Below are 20,101 nucleotides of genomic sequence, written 5' to 3'. Positions count from 1 at the left end.
GCCACGGGTGCGACATTCTGTTCCACTATGGTTCGCAAATGTCAGGGGGTGGAGAAAGATTTCTATCTAGATTAGTGGGCGATTCTTGATGTCAGATTCAACATAAGTCAGCACAAACGTTTGGTTGAAAACGACGCATTTCGGAGAGAACCATCTAGAAATTCAATGGCCAACCAATTCCCTCAATATGTCACCCATAGAAAACCGCTTGGTGGAGGAAATAAAGGTTCACTGAAAAGGAGAATACCCACATTCAAAGTATAGCATGGGTCACAAAGTGGTGCCTACATTTGAGAAAGTGGTTGTATTCATTGTCTTCAACTAATTGGGATTCGCCATAATCAAGATGTCGAACCTTTCTCAAGAAACCCTTTATTTACAATGCGAAATTAGTATTATACTAAAGTTCCACTAGTCTTAGCAGTGTATCCGATGGCAAATTATAGTCTTTTTGACAATCAAGGGAATCTGATGAGCTGCACGAAGTATTAAATCCTTGAAGGTTAAGTAAGGACGCAATTAATGCAGAGTGTGTATATATTTTATTGAGAACAACCCAACCAACATAAAAAGTTAAATAAAGAATAAAGACACTTTGCTAATTACTATCCAACATTTATTCTTAATTATGAACATGGTTAGGATAAATATATTTATACGTTTTCATTTTTAATTTCATTATGCGATTAATATTTGATCATTTTCCCGTTGGCGTTTACAACCTGTTGCATTCTCTGCGGCATTGATGAAAACAGATTGCTTATATAATCGGGCTGTTCACCAACCTCTTCCCAAGCGGCCTGGATGATGGTGAATAGTTCGTCCTTATCATTGGGAATTATATTGTTCTGGGATACAATCCTTTTCATAATCGCCCAGACGTTTTCGATTGGAGATAAGTCGGGTGAATTTCTTGGCCAGTTCATTAGATCTATTTCCGGATGATTCTCATTCAAATACGCCATGGTTGCACGTGACTTGTGTATACTCGAATTATCTTGTTGAAATATAAATTTACCGTCCGGAAAATGATTGTCTACGACATGAGGGAAAAACGTATGTTCCAATACATCAATATATCTATCAGAATTAAGGTGCCCTTCTATTCGCGCTAAGGTGCGAATTCCATGTTTTGAAATATAACCCCACACTGGCACAGAAAACCGTCCGCTCTTCTGGATTGAATGAATGTTAGCCGCATCATATCGGGTCCCTTTCTCTCTCCACACTCTAACGTCATGGTCCGTAGATGAACAAAATGTTGATTCGTCGATGATGACAACTTCATTCCATTCGTTCCTCCAGTGAAGGTGAGCGCGCGCAAATGCTAGGCGTTCTTGTTCGTGCTCTGGTTTGAGATATGGCTTCTCCGCTGCGATACGACTGTGTAGCCCAACGTCACGAAATCGGTTTCTAATCGTTGTTTCCGACGCTTCTAATTCCATGATGGACTTTACAGATCGAACAGTGGTGGTAGGATTATTCACAACAAGAGCATCAATAACGTCATCTTCTTCTGAAGTGGTAACGCGTGGAGTTCCAGGTCTTGGTTTGTCTGTCAATCGTCCGTTTTCACCATAAGCGGCTAGCCATGACCTCACGGTTGGCTTTGAATAGCCCAGTTGCTGCGCAATAAAAGGAACACCCCGACCAGCCTCATGTAACGCAACGAGCCTATTGCGTTCTTCCTGTGATAATTTTGGCATACTGACTGGTGAGAGAGTGAGACAAACTGATAGTCTTTATATAACAATTTAAGTTAAAAATATATTCTAACATATATTTGTTCTATTTTAAAAATGCCACGAAAAACCCCAAATTGGGTTTTTTCGTGGCATTTTTAAAATATATGTTGCCTGAATAAAATAGAATAAATATGTGTTAGAATATATTTTTTACCTTAAATTGTTATATAAAGACTATCAGTTTGTCTCACTCTCTCACCAGTCAGTATAAGTTTGTCTCACTCTCTCACCAGTCAGTATGCCAAGATTATCACAGGAAGAACGCAATAGGCTCGTTGCGTTACATGAGGCTGGTCGGGGTGTTCCTTTTATTGCGCAGCAACTGGGCTATTCAAAGCCAACCGTGAGGTCATGGCTAGCCGCTTATGGTGAAAACGGACGATTGACAGACAAACCAAGACCTTGAACTCCACGCGTTACCACTGCAGAAGAAGATGACGTTATTGATGCTCTTGTTGTGAATAATCCTACCACCACTGTTCGATCTGTAAAATCCATCATGGAATTAGAAGCGTCGGAAACAACGATTAGAAACCGATTTCGTGACGTTGGGCTACACAGTCGTATCGCAGCGGAGAAGCCATATCTCAAACCAGAGCACGAACAAGAACGCCTAGCATTAGCGCGCGCTCACCTTCACTGGAGGAACGAATGGAATGAAGTTGTCATCAGCGACGAATCAACATTTTGTTCATCTACGGACCATCACGTAAGAGTGTGGAGAGAGAAAGGGACCCGATATGATGCGGCTAACATTCATTCAATCCAGAAGAGCGGACGGTTTTCTGTGCCAGTGTGGGGTTATATTTCAAAACATGGAATTCGCACCTTAGCGCGAATAGAAGGGCACCTTAATTCTGATAGATATATTGATGTATTGGAACATACGTCTTTCCCTCATGTCGTAGACAATCATTTTCCGGACGGTAAATTTATATTTCAACAAGATAATTCGAGTATACACAAGTCACGTGCAACCATGGCGTATTTGAATGAGAATCATCCGGAAATAGATCTAATGAACTGGCCAAGAAATTCACCCGACTTATCTCCAATCGAAAACGTCTGGGCGATTATGAAAAGGATTGTATCCCAGAACAATATAATTCCCAATGATAAGGACGAACTATTCACCATCATCCAGGCCGCTTGGGAAGAGGTTGGTGAACAGCCCGATTATATAAGCAATCTGTTTTCATCAATGCCGCAGAGAATGCAACAGGTTGTAAACGCCAACGGGAAAATGATCAAATATTAATCGCATAATGAAATTAAAAATGAAAACGTATAAATATATTTATCCTAACCATGTTCATAATTAAGAATAAATGTTGGATAGTAATTAGCAAAGTGTCTTTATTCTTTATTTAACTTTTTATGTTGGTTGGGTTGTTCTCAATAAAATATATACACACTCTGCATTAATTGCGTCCTTACTTAACCTTCAAGGATTTAATACTTCGTGCAGCTCATCAGATTCCCTTGATTGTCAAAAAGACTATAATTTTCCATCGGATACACTGCTAAGACTAGTGGAACTTTAGTATAATACTAATTTCGCATTGTAAATAAAGGGTTTCTTGAGAAAGGTTCGACATCTTGATTATGGCGAATCCCAATTAGTTGAAGACAATGAATACAACCACTTTCTCAAATGTAGGCACCACTTTGTGACCCATGCTATACTTTGAATGTGGGTATTCTCCTTTTCAGTGAACCTTTATTTCCTCCACCAAGCGGTTTTCTATGGGTGACATATTGAGGGAATTGGTTGGCCATTGAATTTCTAGATGGTTCTCTCCGAAATGCGTCGTTTTCAACCAAACGTTTGTGCTGACTTATGTTGAATCTGACATCAAGAATCGCCCACTAATCTAGATAGAAATCTTTCTCCACCCCCTGACATTTGCGAACCATAGTGGAACAGAATGTCGCACCCGTGGCCATATCTTCACCCTAGGAAGATTTGAAGTTTCATACCACAATTGTTGATTATATCTTTGTGCAACATTAAAGGGTATCTCTATCCATAAGAATATGGCTCAAGGCATTGATTCCGTGGGGGACGTGTATTCAGAAAATTGCAATTAACATCACTCTCCCTTTACTGGAATGTCATTCGGTAATTCGGACAAGCTATGCTCAACTGTTCACCTTCTCTTTAAAATCATCCCAATCATTCAAAACCCCCTATTTAGCAGTTGGAAATGGAAAGTGGAGAGTGTAAACAAAACGCTTGGAAAAAAATTTATTGAAACAACAATATAAGATACGTTTTTTTATACCCATTGTATCAGATCAATAATTTGCGGCTTATGATTGAAACAAGACGTCGCGAGAGAGAAAGTTTTTAATTGCGGCGACTGTACCTGGTACCTGGCCCGAAAAACTTCTAGAACATTTTTTTAAACCTTAAACTGACCAATCCGTATTTGGTCCCAAAACAAAAAGTTTTGCTTATTCGCTGTTACCATGAATCCGCCCGGCTACGTCATAAATATGGGCCACTATTCGCCAAACCGAAGTCAATCAACAGACGTCATTGTCCCAGAGATCCTCGCGAAAAACTAGAAGTTATACCGGTATATACAAAGTCCGACCCTCAGTCGATTCCTGAACTGCTTAACGAAACTCAGTCGGCTCATCCTTAAGAAAACTTTAGAAGTCCGGAGATTTTATTTTATATTGAAATTTTTTTTATTCATTTTGATACCTTTATTTTTCGTCAATTTGAATACTTATTCTTTCGGAGAAAACTCGGAGATATTTTTTTTAAAACCCCTAAGTTGAAGAAGAGAAGGAGCGCGAGTACGCGAAATATTAAAAGAAAGAGAAAAAAAATTATTTGTTACCACGCTCTCGATATTCGTAAACTCGCCCCACGTGGCCATAAAAGCCTTGGCTAATACTAAGAATAACTACTACAGTTCCTTAGATTCAATAATACTTTTATTTAACTAAATTATAAACTAAATGCCGACTTGCATTATACAATTAAAGAACTTAAACATAACGGATGAAGTCCAATACTAGGGCAAAGCCCTTCGCTCGAGCGAACTACTACATCTTGGTAGTGAAGAAAGACTGACTTAATAATGATAAGCAGTCGATGCTTATATAGTACGGGAAAGGTCAGAGGTAACACTGGGTGTTAATCCTCTATGTAGCCTTACACCCCTGGAGTAGAAACTCAGGAGGTCCCTTAATACTACGGAAGGTTACAAATTAAACCCTTAAATCGCAAAAAAAGAATAAAAAAAGAAAAAAATAATAATTAACCCTTAAATCGAGAAGAAGAAAAAATATCCTGAACCCCTAAGAAGAATATGGAAGAAAAACTACTTGGCGTAAGAAATTAAAAACTTGATATTATTTTGATAAACTGATTTAAAACTATGGTTAAAGAACTTAGATTATGGTTGACGGATTGATTCAATTTTAAAAATCTTAATTTTCTATTTTTTGAAAAATATAATTTTAGTGCGTAACTATAAAATTTTACCCTAAATACCCTTAAATTTACATTTAAAACTTAAAGGCTGTAGGAGATACTCCAATTGAGGAGACATTCAAAAGAGGTTATAAATTACAAACCTCCCATAGATGTAAGTTTAAATTTTGCTTGAATTCTTATTTTGACCCTTAAAAAGTTTGTGAAATTTTGTGAACAAGATTGAATATTTTGTTGAATATTAAAAAGTGGATTAGAATCTATTTTGACTCTCACTTGACATATACCAACAAACGCGGTCACTTTTGATTCAGAAATTTTATAAGCCCTCGTTCCCGTTAAAAGGCCTTAACTCTCCACAACTGACTGCAATCTAACACCTTGTTTAGCGTTAGCGAGGTTGAATCATAAGTAAAAAGTGGTAGGTTTTTGTCTTGCATCTTCGTAACCCCTCTAGTAAGACGTCGAACACCCAACCCCAGCCCCTTAAACAACAAATGAAGAAGGCAGGCAAAGGCTTATAATGCATGTATCTTGCATGATGCTATCTATGTATTGGTCCAGGCCATTTGAACCGGGCCCCAGCAAACATTTACGAAACTCTACGACTATGTAGTGGCCAAAATGTAGTATTTTCGCCGTTATCGGATTAGCTTTTCATTCTAAAAAAATACTCCTATCCTACTAAAAAACTCTCCCAGTCTTAAAGGTGTTATGCGTCATTCTTAAAGGCGTTATGCTACACTCTTAAAGGTGTAATGCAACACTCTTAAAGGTGTAATGCAACACTCTTAAAGGTGTAATGCAACACTCTTAAAGGTGTAATGCAACACTCTTAAAGGTGTAATGCAACACTCTTAAAGGTGTTATGCTACACTCTGAAAGGTGTTAAATAAATAGTTCTAGGTTAATTAATAGAGTCATGGGACGTTACCACAACTTCTTCGCTGTAGTGAAAGGTTTGATCAAGCAATACTTTTATTCTTTTATTCACATTCTCCTTTTCTGCGGCAAGATATATTGCAGCTGAAGTATTTAGAAAAATTGGCAATTATTCTGTCTGTTATTAAGGTATAATGAGAGGAAAGCGTTTTCATAGCATCCGAGTTGTGAATAGAACTTTTTATAACACTTTAATAACTTGTTTTTTTAGCTATAGCGCAAGCAAATACTTATACATATTTCAGTTGGGTAGATAAGTAAGAGGATAGTTCTCATTTTTACTCGGTGAGGTAAAATGTTCGTTTCCCTAACTTGTTTTTCTTCTACTAGAAGGGTTTAGAAAATCGATCCAATTTGTAATGTATTCGTTTCCTCTACTAGGTAATGTTTTGGGTATCGCTTGAGGACTCCGTGTTTTAAAATGATCATTAGCAAAAGCTTAAATCACAAGTAGAATAACACGAGTTCAGATACGATTCATTTGTTGAGTAGTGAATAAATTCATTTACATTGATTGTTCTGGTTTTCATCTTTCAGCCCTGCACAAGTGAGAATACCAGAGAAGAAAAACACGAACCCAGAAAACATTCATGAGATGCGAACCAGCTTGAAAGGTGGCAATGTTAAATCGCGTGTTGTATAGCACTTAAAAGCTGATTGCTATCTTTCCGACACTTTATATTTTAACGCGTACGTGTAACTACGCATTTCGAGTTTAAGTCGCGAATAGGAATATTTTGCAGTCGAGTGTAACAGTTCAGAGCTTACCCATAGAAGTGAAACCTGATAAATTTTTATTTCGTCGATATATTATAAAATATGGAATTTCGATTATAAATTTTTATCAAAGCAAACTTTCTGTGAGAGATCTTGGTACCACTTTTTGTCGACCAAATTGTACCACCATAACTTTAGTAAGTGGAATTATCTTTCATTTAAAAATTGTAAGATAGCGTTAGTTCTATTAGATTAGATTTCATACTAAATTTAATGTATAAAAAAGGTTTTCTGATTGGATGTAGCATTATTTATTTTATTAACTGTTTTGAAAAATTTCCACAGATGTTTAACTCGGCTCCTCACTATGTGTTGAAGATTTCAAAGAGATCTATTTAATAGTTTATTTTATGAAAATTAATGTTGCTAAGGGTGGTTTCCATTGCAATAAAAATAATCTATCCTTTCGACAAAAAACACGAAATTTTTCCATAGAAATAACATGGCAAAATATTTTACAAATAGCCATTATGTGGAAACCGTTATGCAATAACAATACGTTTGTTTGACTTGAAAACGGTTGTAAACGAAAGCCACATACTTATGTTCCGCTTTCTAATTTTCATTGATTAAATTTAAGTTTTAGTTAGCTTAATTTTAAATTTTCAAAAGCATTCCAATCTGCGATATTTTAGCATCGATACTTCATGTTAAGAGTCAGTTTATGATGATAGCACGTTTAAAACTATTTGGTCCAATTTTCGTGGTGGTTGAAAAACTAAAGGTACCTAGCCTTGGATGAGCTAACAAGTTAAGTTTGAAAAGGACCCCCACACTAATATATTAAGTTACCAATGAAGCTAGATGACCAATTACTAGTAGTAATGAAGCTAGATGACTGATTACTAGTAGTAATGAATCTAGATGACAGATTACTGGTAATGCACAAGTCTATGACATCTGTTGATGCACAGATCTACAGAATCTCTTTGAGACCAAGTTTACGGAATCTGTTTGTGAATAGGTCTACGGAATCTATTTTTGCACAGGTCTACCGCTTCCACTGTGATTTGCATGTGAAAATGACGTGGAAGCAATTTGACTTTGATTGGGCGTAGACTGCCAAGCAGAGCAGACAGAATTGACAGAAAACTGAAGTAACAGATATTCAAATTTTCACTTTTGACAAGACGACTTTAAAACATCAATTATTTTTAAAAAACTCGTATCTTACTTTTTTTTCACCATAATTTCATTTGCCAAAAATATTTTTAACATTATTTACCCAGAGTGGATTTTGCACATAAGGAGTGGATGACGAAGCCTTTGACAGTGCATTTGAAAAATTTGGCTATTTTTTGGAGGTTTTCTTGTTCCGGCTGTCAGTGTCGAAATGATCTGTAGATTATCGTGATCTTTTGAGAGCTTTACAACACGATAATGTTTAAAACTTCGAAAACTTTACAATTAACGAATGCGTTTTGTTAATTTTTCATACGGGTTTTCTTTTATTCTATTTCTAACGATTTTCTGTCCATTTTATTCTCCTTATGGGGCCGAATTCTCAACCTAATTGTATATTTTTTGAGAGAAAATAAAATGCAAACGCCTACTATTATTTAAAATAATGCGAATGTTTCATGTTAAAATATTTTACTGGTGTAATTTTGGTGAGAAAAAGAAAGATAAGAATTTTTAAAATGGTACTCATGTTTCATGCTAAAATATTTTACTGAAGTGATTTTGGTGGAAAAAACTGAGATAAGAATTTTATCAAATAAATTATTTTTCATAATCATGTCCTCCAAAGTGATAATTTGTATATTTGTTACTTCAGGCAATTAATTTTCTACACTTATCTTTTACACTTTCCAGTCTGTGCCTACAATGACAGTTTTTATTTATAGATTATTGATTATCTTCATCGTCTTTTTCTTACCTAAATACTAGTGTAATAGTTAAGTCACTTTGACCTTAATATAATTTGAAACTTAGCTATTATTGGCATTTGACCCCTAACCTCTGACTCTTTCCCGATTTTTTGAAAATTGGGGTCAATAACGCGATCGATTCCCATTATTGATAAGAACAAGATGACTATGGCACATTAACGTTTTGCGCGACCACTATTGACTAGAATTATTATTATTAAACTTATTATAAGGTGACTCAGGCTTATTTTTACTTTGCGGTGATATTCCAACGTTGCATTGTTCCAAACTTGCCTAATAGAAGGGTACAACGATTATTTAATTATGAAATTGTCTACGGAACCATGAAAATAATCTTTGTTTTTCTTTCACTTTTCCATTTCCAAATTTAGACATTTAGTGTGTCCTTCATAGACCAATTGCGTCTTGTACATTTCAAGACATCTTTGATATATATATAAATGATATAAAATATCCTACGTCATGGATCCCAGAACTGTAATGAAAGTCTTGGTGTTTATGGTAAGTGCTCTGTATGATATTATTCAGCTTGTGTAGATCGACCAGAGTTAGAAGTTGCGCTATATTTCATTGAAAACGTAATTACGTAAATTGTTTGGTCATACTACTGATCATAAATAGCCAATTTCGTATCTCTGAATTAAAGATTCCAGAATATAGTAATAGACGGAAACGAGAAAATGGAAGTGTAAATGACGTGTACAAAACTAATCAAAACCAATATTAAAGTTTTCAGTTTTAATGACTTGATTGTAAAATATGAATTATTTGAAAATATTAGGCTACTGAACACTTTTTCCATCAAAATTTCATTACGAAAAATATTTTATGATGAATTTTATGCATTATTTTAATGACAGTACCCATAACTTGTTATGTTGATCTTATATACATTTTATGTTTAAAATTAACAGTGACACGTTTTCTGTCCTCAAAGAGAGAATGAAATGGAATAAAAACGGTTTTACTCCAATTGGATTGAATTCCTTTGGATCAAATTCAGATTTGTACAATTGTAGCCAAATTTAAAACAATTTATAGCCCGAAGGACGATTTTATGTTGAATGGGAATATTTATATTCAAGAGCTAGTTTGGCTAGAATAAATTCATATTAAAGACAGTTTAAAATATTTGTTAGATATATCTTATTTCAACTTCAAAAGTACTATTTAATAATATTCATTTTAAGACAATTTTTTTATTGAGCAGTAACTTTTGAACGACAAATTTTACCATGAACGCAACCGCTAAAGTGAAAAAACTAAAAAAAAAACCGCAAATATCGATTAAAACCCGGTGGGTTGTGTTTTTTTTTTTGAACCCTGCTAATTGGGCCCTAATACTCTCTTCAGGCGAGGTGTAAAATCTTTGTTTTATAAGACATGAGTTGTTCAATACTGTTGTTACTTTTGGAAAGAAAACGGATTGTAAAACGATTTTAGTGCAATGGATTTCAGGTTTTCTGAAAGAAATTTTTCGTCTGAAGAGCGTGTAAAGCTCTGGTGGCCCATCAGCAAAGGCAGACTTTAAAGGCGAGACAGAGAATTTGTAGAAACGTCTTAATTTGGCAATCACAGATGAAATCTCGTATAAAACCTTTCTGTACCTCTAGTTAAATACAACCTCTTCAGACAACAAGTTGAAACCAAAGCGTGTTGGAAAAGGTACTGAGAGGCAATGTACCTTTTCCTTCAGAAAACTTGTATTCCGTTAAACTAAAATCGGTTTACTTTTCGTTTTCTTTTCAGAAGTATTAAATAAACTATGTCAAATTAATCGAAAATTTTACGCCTCGTCTGAAGAGAGTATTATAGTCGAAACGGGCACGGAGTTAAGGGCTTGTAACTCTGAAACGGTTTTGTTTAGACAAATACGGCTCAGGAAATTTCGACTTCAAAGTTTGCCAAGAATCCAATGTTATGAGGAACGAATATTTCTGATCCACCCTGTATCTAGCTTAATTAATTCATTAGAATAATTTTAAAGCCAGTTTCTTATTATTTAATAGCAGAAAATATTGCATATTCCGGTAAAATAAATGGAAAGACAGTATTTGACTTGGCTTGGAGAGGTAAACTTTTGGTTTCCCAACTTGTTGTCTGTCGTTTCGTTTTTTCTAGAAAAACTTCAACTTTATTACGAAAACCTACGATTTCAGCAGTTTCGGACCCGGAGAGACCCTTTGCTATGATTTCCTTTTGTATCCGAGAGGCCGGTAAATATTTTCAGCGTTATCCAAAACAATGTTACCATAAGAGATAAATTATTCGTCTTTTCAGGGTTAACATAACGTACTTTCCTCTCTTCAATGAATACGACTTATTGGCAAGTATTGTATTTCTCCTTGTGTCCAATTCGACCGAACGCGTTTCCCATTCAACCGAAAACAGCCCAAATGTGCGGTTTTGGGAAAATATATATCTACATTTAAAAAGCAAACGTTTTCAATTTTTGTAAGGATTTTTTTTACCCTACAGTTTTCGTTGTATATATATATTGATGTTTGAAATGCAAAATTTAATTTTAAGAGTGATTGATAATGGAGAGAATTGCACTGTTTTGGAAAAGGTGGCAGCTAACTATTAGGAGAATATTTTGGAAAAGGTGGCAGCTAATTAGTAGGAGAATGTTTAGGAAAAGGTGGCAGCTAATTAGTAGGATAATAACCTAACCTAACCTAACCAAACTTACAATTTCCTTCTCTGGGTTTGAACCCGAGCCTCTGAATTAAAAGCCTGATATTCTATCATGCTGCTGCGGTGATTCGAAATCCTCACAGACACTAATTCTTTCAAATAAACTCCCATTCAGCAGAAATCCGCCATTGGGCTGGAAATTTAAATATATTCTCCATAAAAAACCAAAAAGCGGTTTCGGTCCAATGGGACTATACCGTATTCCTTCATGTCACGCGGAAAATTATATTGGTTTCATGGCTTTTTATTTTTTTTATTTTTAGTATGGCGATTTAAGCCATACACCTTGGCTTCATTCAGTGTATTATAAATCTACGATTCCCCAGAACAAAACTTACACTCATCCATTTGAGCTCTACGAACGCAACATTCTGTCAAATTATCGCGAAGCTGAATACCAAATATCATTAACCGGGCTAGTTGAAGTTTTCCATCCTCAGGTATGTCTTTTCCTAGAATTTTTTTGCCGGTCAGAGGCTGGATGCATATATCTAAAGTTCAGTCGAAAAAAGGCGGCTCGGCTTGACTCGGTATCTATTTGGCCAGCTCGCAAAGCAACATACGTTTTTCTTAAATATTTTGCAACTTCCCACGTAGTTTCAAAATTTTACTTTTACCAAGTAGGGATTTAGAAGAAGGGGGGGGGGGAAGAAGGCATCGTCGCGAGATTTTACGGTTCTACTCTTACGAAGGTGTCAGCAAATGTTGTCAGTTGACAAGTAAGCCCCACCCCTTCCATGTCCGTCATTGGTCTGAGTTTTCCCATAGGATCCCGTGGGGACAGGTCATACAGACGCGAATGACGTATTCCGACTAGAGAAGAAAACAAACCTCGAGCAAAGTAAACAGTAAATGTCGGCTCCCCGCGGTGTTGAAACGGTACAACAGTTGATTTTAATTTATTAACACGTTAGTTAAAGGTTTTGAACCTAACTTGATGGATTTAGAATATGTATCTCTAGGTGAAAATCGTTCGTTCTATAATTATTTCTATTATCATTATTTAATTTAAATATTATTGAAGGCTAGAATAAAAGTTTATGACTTGTGAAAATGGATCGAGTACGCGACATGACTTTTAAGACTCGTTTCAGTACTCGAATCCAGAAAAGTCAAGTCTGGCACACCTCTGGACCACAGAAGCTAGAATTTTTACATTTCAATGACGTATTTTGACTTTATAGGTGTGGATATTTATTGCTTTGTTCAATTACACACTTTGGAAACTAATGTTTGCGATTGCCAAACAATTCGTGCCGCAACTATCCCGGGTTTTCCTCGTTGTCTCTGATGTATTGGAGAACAAATGCGAAACTGTCAAGAACATTGTATTGGCCGTCTATTTTTTGGGTTGTTTCATTTTGGTGGAAAACTTCAAAGCAAACCTGTCGACCAAATTGACGGTGGACATTGATCGCAACATAAATAACTTAAACGATATCTTTAAATACCCTGACATGCCCATTATTTTTGATGATGTAGACTTCGAACTCAAAGACTTTATTAAGGTATAAAATCGCTTTTTGTTTAGCGCGTTCTTATTTTTTCGGTTTCCCTGAACTGGACAGAAAGTCTAACCGCGAAGATGGTAACATTTATCCTCGTTAAATAATACAGAAAAAGGTTCTAGAGGTAGGGAAAATACTCGTTTGTTTATGCTCTGGTTAGTGCTTCCAACGGCCAGCCGAATTCTTTTACAGATCATATACAGTGTGGTCGAGATCAGACCAACACCTTCTTTTGTGAACAACCCCAATACTGCCAAAGGATGACGTCATACTAAATTATACAAGGTGTAAATAAATGTTTGAAATTAATTTTATATTTTATGCCACTGACAAGGTACAAAAGGAATATTGCCTAGATGCAACAAAAATGTTGTAAAGCTCAGTCCTACGATTAGTCTTAGAACTTAGACCTCTAGTCTGTTTGGTAAACACCTCGCCGTAAATGTTCGATGTGACTACCATTGTGGTGAAGGCACTCTTCAAGACGACTGTCCTTGTCTTGCAATACATATTCAAGCTCTAAACTCATGACGCAGAATGATCAAGTGAATATCTTCAGTGATTTTCTCGTCGAGAAGAAGGATCCCATAACTCGGTTTTCTGGGTTACCCACCCAAAAAATCGCCTTTCACCGCAATTGATTGTAGTGATTTCGTAACCATGCAGTGAGAATTTTTGTTGGATCCAGTAATGTACGTCATGCCAGTTTTTCGTTCTATCTCTGTTAATTATAACCTGGTCGAAGAACAGTACCTTTCTAAAGAATAACAGATCGGCTTCAATTAGTTCACACAAAGGTGTTGCCTTCTTGGGTTAGAATAGGCTGGTATTTTGCTAAGACACGAGACTTAACTATTCGATCTAAGCGGCTACCTAACTACGAGCACTTTTCACAACAGCCTTTCTTCTCGGTTCCACAGACAACTCGGACCTTCTGCTTCAAATTTGTCATAAAGAAACCTTTATGTTTTCCTTGTTTGGTCCAAAGTATAGTTTAGGGGTGTTTTAATAATAGTCAACCATTATTGCTATGGTTTTTTTTACAGTATTTATGCCATTTTAACTGGCGTATTTTTACAATTGTATCACTACAGACCTTGTATTTTTAATGGGACCGGCAATACCGCAGCCTTAAGACCAGGATGATAAATGTTTGGACCTGTCGGGTCACGACATTAGAGGACCGAACATCCAGCGGTGTCAAGTGTCGAACGTTTAACCGACCTTCACCACAATAAACACCATAAAATGCTCAAGTCAGCAATCTTTTTAAACTCTACACTGAGGTAGTTTAGGTCTCTTTAGACATGCAGGGTCTGTAGTGTAGCAGTTAAGTAGTAGAATTACAGAAGTTAGTCTCGTTTCCAGGGCCGTCATCAGGGGGGGGGTCCAGGTGGGCCCGGCCCACTCTGCAGTTGGTTTGGCCCTCCCTGTGGAATTCATGGGGGGAAAATATTGAATAGATGGCCCTAATTATACTTATGGTAGACAGAACAACTAATTTCTGCAATAAAATGTTAAATTTGATGTGACGTCTTGGAAATGGAATTTCTAAAAGTTATTGCTATTCTACTATAGAAGCTTAGAAGATTCTTATCAAAATATCATTTTCACTAGGAGAATGAGCTATTACCTGGAAAGAGGAGGGCACAAAAAATCTGCCTTTTGTCCTCCAGGCAGCTTTTCTACCTTGTCTGAATGGTATGAATCCTCCATGTGTGAAAAGCAGCTATATCAGGCTGAGAAATAAGCAATTTTTTTAAACTGGAGCTGTGGCCAGTAGAGCCATGGCAGTTTAACTTAAAAGCTGGTCACTTACCATCTTTAACCTTCAAAATCAATCTTTTATATTTAATGGTCAAATTATATTTTCTTGACAATATGTGCTTAGCTGTTCCATATGCAATTTGAAAGGTTAAAATATCAAAACAGACAAAGTTGGAGGTAATTTTTAAACAAGTCTCTAAGTCTACAAATCAGAATCATATTATCGTCGTCATCATCCCTTCGAAAAAGTAATACTCCGAATCCGTAATTCGGGGCATACAGCTGTTAGTGAATCGTGGCAGTAAGTAAATATCTGAATTATGCGGTCAAATTGAATAGTTGCGTGGATAACCGTAAATTTTAGACATGATCCTTAATAGTTGTAAAACCCAATTAAAACCGAAACCCGCTTCAAGATTTAAACAGAAATCAGCCCCTTATCCCTCACGGGCCTTAGACTTGAAAAGATTCTTTCCGCCTAAACCTAAACCCAAAAATGGATTGAGCCATGGTCATGATGGTGAATCCAATAGTTTAAGCTCGATATGCAGTACAAATGAATGTTTACACAGGGTTCGTACACGACCTGTAAATTCTGGAAAACCCCGAAAAGTCAGGGAAATTGAAAATGGGCCTAAATGGTCAGGGAAAAATCAGAGAAATTGAAAATGGACCTTAAAAGTCAGGGAAATGTCTGGGAAAAATATGTTGGAGGGAAATTTAAAGTCTGGAAAAGAGTATAAGGGTGAGATTTAACCAAATTCGCGGAGCTCGCATCGCTCGCTCCGGCTATGTATGATCTACTTAGGCAAAGTTAAATTTAAACGAAATAGTTCGCTTATTTTTATAACAATAATGACTCGTGCAAAAATGATTCGAATGAACTTAGGTTGGTTTTCATATATTTAAGTTATTGCCAATGGTCAGGGAAATTTGTGCAATTTAGTCAGGGAAAACCTTGAAAAGTCAGGGAATTTGTAAGCAATAATATTTTGGGAAAGGTGTCATTTACTGCTTTAAGCAACGATATGTATGCAACGATATGTAATCAACAATATTTTGGAAAATATGTTAACCTAACCTGACTTATTTATGCTTACATATCGTTACTTACACCCAGCTAAAATCAGGAAAGGAAAAAACACACTAACTTTTATGGAGAAAATTGAAAATTGTGCAGCAAGATGGTTTCGGGTTCGATCCGGGATAGTGGCACGGTGTGAAACCTTGAGAAAAAAAACACAGACTATGGGCAGTTTTTAAATAATACTATTCCCACCTTTTAAAGAGGTTTCCCTCTCTGTGTTTTCGGTCTGCCCTCCATCAAACTAATTGTATTTTAATATTATTCGCTGTTATTATTATTATTAGAAGAATCGAAAAAATCACTTGATTTTCTTTTCACCCTCCCTTTAACGGTAATAGGCCACATTCGGTCAACTGTGGCATTAAAGGCTAGCATGCGCAGGCTTGGAGTAGTTAACTCTTAAAAATAATGCTTAGTTTATTTTCTTGAAATGATGAATATAGTATTAGAAATTTAAGAGAAAAAACTAGATATTGCGCAATAATGTAATGGTAGAAATACATATCTGGTTGTTTCTGATTTACATTTTTAATTTTTTTACGTCTATATCCTCGAAAAGTACGTAATTATCAACTTCAATCTTTAAACTATCTTTGAGATAGAAGAGATATTTTAAATGCAATTATTGTAGTGGACCTGTGTTACTTTGCGCCGTTTTACAAATATTTTTTCTATCAACGCTTAACAGGTAACGTGCGTATTAATATCGACAAATGCTTATTCTTTATGGAAAACGAATATTCCGGCGTATTATAAGGTTTGGGAGAACATCGTTCATCATGGGGTTTCAAAAGCAGCATTCAAAGTACAGGAGTTTGACAAACCCTACCTTTTTCAACGAGTTAAAGATGGCAAAGCTGTGATTGTTATCGAGAAAACAACAATGAAGATTAATTTCGCCCAAAACTGTCGAAATCTGAAAGGAAATCGTGAATTTTATTTTCTGGATGGAATTTGTGGCTGGTTTTTTCTAACATTTTTTGCCTCTCCAAAATTAAATGATACAATTTATAGAAAAATGTACACAAGGTGAGTTGTTATGCAGGGTGTTCTAAAAAGGGTTGTAGGATCTTTTCCAAAATTCTTTGTCCGTTAATGTTTTTTGGGAAAAATTTCAATAACTCTTAAACCGTTGACTCGAGAGAATTCATTCTTGACAGTATCATATTTTATGAAGTTTCTCATCAAACGAGACAAAATTTCAAGGTGTGAGTTCAAGCACGTGCTTTAAAAGGACAAATTTGCCCAAATTAGAAATGTAGCAACTTTTTGAAAGTTAATTTTAGGGGAAATTGAGTATGATTTTCGATATTGGTCGTGTCAATTTATATTCAAAAAATGCCTTGAATTGTTTGTATCTTTAATAGTTCACGAATCATTTCAATTTATTTAAATTTATAAAATTGAGAATCATACGTTTCACAAAAAGTGAAAATTAAAACGTTTTTCACAGATATCCATGCAGGTTGCTACTTAATATACTTGTATTCATATGACGAATTAGCAGACTCCAAATAATTTTCATAGAACATTTTGGACATGAAATCACTCAAAAATATTCACATAAAAAGGTGTAAATAACATGAACAGTAATGAATATATTATTTCTATACGTTACCAACCGAACGCAAGTTAAATTTTTCCCAAAATTTGAATTACAAGAATTATTTTCCAAAAATAACAGGTTTTATGCATTACTATAATTTTGCCCTTATAAAGAGAAATAATTTTTTTCATAAAATATAATCATGAAATTATTATGAAATAATTAAACCCTATAAATTCTGGTGCGCTTGTTCTTTTCGAACCGTAGTTACGAAAATTTGATTGTTTACAAAAGGATATTTTCTATTTGGCTAAAACAGTTCTTTGGCACTTTTCTATATTTACAGAATTCGTTGGATGGTCGAAGGCCATCTCATAGAGAATTGGGTAAATTCAGAGAGTAGAAACTTGTGGAAATGTTTCATAGCCGAAGAATACAATGAAGCCACGCCTCTTAAGATCAGCAATTTATCTGGAGCATTCATTCTTATGCTCTCACTGCAGGGATTTGCTTCCGTGGTTCTCATCATGGAAATATTAGTTGCAAAGTATAAAAAAGCGTGTAAATAATTTTCAAAAGAATAATGTTCAAAACGACGCTGCATGTTTTTTCTAATCTGGCTTAAATCAAGGACCCTCACAATGACTATGAGCAAAAAATGTAAGCGATAACGTAGTGCTTTCGATATGAGTGTATGCTTAGAAAAATGTTGATCACATTTAACAAGTGATGAGAAAACTGAGCTGCTTTAGAACAAAAAAGATTGTTCCACTAATTATAATCCAACTTTTCATAGCGTGAATCTCTCAGTTTCAAAGCGTATGCCATGTTTTTTCCCTTAAATAGAGGTAGGTTTAACCCAAAATTATAGCGTACCTTTTTTGAAGTATTTAAAAAATAACATATATTGATTATTAGTTATATAAGAGCGGCCAAGTCAATATTATTATTCAAATATAGGTGTCACTGTTTTTACGACACCCATATTAGTATCTAACTAAAGCAATTCGAATTTTAAAATTCAAAATTTAACATGACATTTTATGCAAACTACTTTGCATTTGCAAAGCTTCAAAGATAGAAACGCTTAAAGTTATTCTATAAAGGTTCCAAATTTTGTAAGTTAAGATACCAAAATTTGTGTACTTTCGGTCTTTTATCAATTAATAACGAAAATGAAGTGCTAGAGATTTGTATTTCAGATAGGATTTTCGTACAACAAAAGAGACCATATAAAGATAAAAGAGCTTATTCATTTTGTCAACATTGCTAAACAATTATTCAAATTAATTATAAAATGTTTTCTTCGTTACTTTTCCCATAATTATTCTTCAAACGCTTCTTATTATTAACGTTGAGAGACACAATCAAAGGTTTCAAAATTCTTTTTAAAACTTTGGCATACATCTACCTGTAAAATCCATCAATCAATCCGTATCAATTCTAGGAACCATGTTCAAAATAAAATATATTCATTATCACCCACACCATACAGCTTGCCTAAGTGGTGCTAATGTTCAAAATTCAAGTCTTTACAAAAGCTTTTATTTTAGTAACAAAAATGCTTTTTTCTACCGAAACGGTGACACCATCGACTTTCTTATAATATGCTGACCAAGAGAAGGTCACAATCAGTTTAAATTGCACTAAATGTTAAAAAATATATGGCACTTATACCCAAGAAGTACGTTGCGATGAAAGTTAAAAAAAAAACAAATTAAGAAAACCAACATATTACTAGGAGGAGGACTACCTACACTGAAGAAAAAAAGTGTTTAGAAACCAAATACCTGCCTAAACACGAAAATGTAACAGTTATGGTTAAAACACTGATATTTAAACAGGAATGATGTTTAGGTTTGCAACATCTTATGTTTAGGATCACAATGTGTTGATCACTTGTCATATCTAGCATTTAAACATGCTTACGGTGGCATATGTCATGTTATTATATTATAATGCCTAGTACCTAGACATGTTTACACGAGTATATGCCCAGTTGTATAACATGTCTACAGGTTTATATGTCTTAGGTTTTAAACACGTTTGCATGTTCATTTGTCTTGTTTCAAAACATGATTAAAGGTTAGTTTCCAAACAATTTTAATGATGTATTAGCAAAGTTTCAAAAATATTTGCAGGTTTATCTTCAAATCTTTTGCTCTGTGTTACGGTTTAAATTCTTATGTTGAAATAACTCTTGCGAAATAAGATATGTTGTTTTCCGAAAAAAGCTGTTATAAATCGCGTGTCGCTTCTCGTGGGACAACCTATATATATTTCCGTTGAACTTCGACTTAGCTTTTTTTCAAGCAAATTTAGCCAACCGATTGGAAATGTTATTTATTATTATCGCCATAAAAGCTAATATATTGCTTATGTGGAATCATTAGTTTAAAAATATATTTGGCTCAAAATGTGAATAAAGTTCTTTTCACAACTCAAAATTTAAGTCATTGTTACTTTTTAATGAATATAGCCATTATAAGTCGAAAATCGCCAAAACGGGCTTTAACAAAAATAGGTTCAAGGTGCAGCTCGTTTAGCATATTTGGAAAATCCCAGGCTTACCATGGATTTGGGGTGTGTCAACAGGCAAAAGCATCCTTTCGTGCGATAATACGATAAGTTCAAACACATCCTCAACTAAAACGTACTTTATTGGTAACTAAAATAAAATCAAAAATTA

The sequence above is a fragment of the Phalangium opilio genome, unplaced genomic scaffold (genome assembly GCF_054372755.1).
Source record: "Phalangium opilio isolate 3A_F unplaced genomic scaffold, DU_Popi_V2 ptg000082l_1, whole genome shotgun sequence".
NCBI lineage: Eukaryota > Metazoa > Arthropoda > Arachnida > Opiliones > Phalangiidae > Phalangium > Phalangium opilio.
The sequence above is the reverse complement of the archived record's forward strand: the minus strand, read 5'-3'. Positions refer to the sequence as shown.